This window comes from Nestor notabilis, unplaced genomic scaffold (genome assembly GCF_000696875.1).
Source record: "Nestor notabilis isolate BGI_N333 unplaced genomic scaffold, ASM69687v1 scaffold17021, whole genome shotgun sequence".
Classification (NCBI taxonomy): Eukaryota; Metazoa; Chordata; class Aves; order Psittaciformes; family Psittacidae; genus Nestor; species Nestor notabilis.
In genome coordinates this window covers 1-1,396 of record NW_009915414.1, presented here as the reverse complement: position 1 = coordinate 1,396, position 1,396 = coordinate 1, and positions in this window count along the sequence as shown.

Sequence of the window (1,396 nt, the reverse complement as noted above, 5' to 3'; positions counted from 1 at the left end):
CTCCAGATGAATGATGCTGCCGGGGCTGAGCACAGTCTCCCTTCTGCTTTCAGTGGGAGTAAGGGGTGCCCATCATCCAGCAGGATCTAGCCCTTGAGGAGAGGTGGGAGCTGGGAAGGGGAGGGCTTTTTAATATGGTGCATCACTCACTGAGGAAGTCAAAGGTGGCCTCAGCATGTGGTAGGATGCAGGATCTGATGGTCCATCTTGCCTTGCACATGCAAAGCTCGTTTGCACCTAATCCTCAGGCACTGGTCTCACTTTTGGCTGTACAGACAGACCCGACACACGGTCCTCCTTGTGCTGGGGTGTCAGGTCCTGTTCCAGACAGTCGGTAATTCCATCAGACCCCGAGACTGTTGCTGGTTTCTTTCCAAATCTAAAAGTGAATGAAGCAGCAGTGATTTTCTGGTTCCTGGGCTCCATCCAGCAGCCTTTCTTCCAGCTCGGGCCAAAGCCTCAACCCAGCCACAGGCCAAGGCACATTAGTTTGTTGACATCTGCTGTCAAATTCCCTCCCACATTTGCATTGTGCAGCCAATGTGATTCGTGCTGTTCAAAGATGAAGGTAACTCCTGCTTTAGTGGTGACCCCAGTGACAGAAGTGTAAAGATTTGTCTTCTGCCCTCTCATGCAGTCTCAGCATGGTGCTGTAGGGACAGGACAAGGGGGAATGGCTTTAACCTGCCAGAGGGGAGACTGAGATGAGCTCTGAGGCAGAAGCTCTTCCCTGGGAGGGTGCTGAGGTGCTGGCACAGGGTGCCCAGAGGAGCTGTGGCTGCCCCATCCCTGGCAGTGTTCAAGGCCAGGTTGGACACAGGGGCTTGGAGCAACCTGCTCTAGTGGAAGGTGTCCCTGCCCATGGCAAGGGGTTGGAACTGGATGATCTTAAGGTACCTTCAACCCAAACTAGGCTGGGATTCTATGATTATGATTTTATGAGTGGCTCCTGCAGGATGAGGTGTTGAGGACAGTATTTCCTCAATTCAGTACATGTCATTGTAAGGAAAGTAGCGCATATCAGTGCTAGCCAAATGTTGTCAGCTCCTAGCCACATGCATGGTCAGCCTGGTAGATCCTGGGTCAGAGGGATGGGGAGGTATTACCCTTCAATACCTGATCACCCTTCCCCAGAGGGAGCTCAGGCATTGGAACAGGCTGCCCAGGGCAGTGCTGGAGTCACTGTCCCTGCAAGTGTTCACAGCCCGTGGAGCCAAGGCCTCAGTGCCAGGGGTTAGTGGTGGCCTTGGCAGCGCTGGGAACGGTTGGGCTGGATGAGCTTAAAGGTGTTTTCCTTCCCGGTTGATTTTATGACTCTATGATTTTGGGCATCCCTGTGGTCCAGGATACACAAGACACTTATGGATGCTTTAGGGATGCATTGCATTTCTTTATA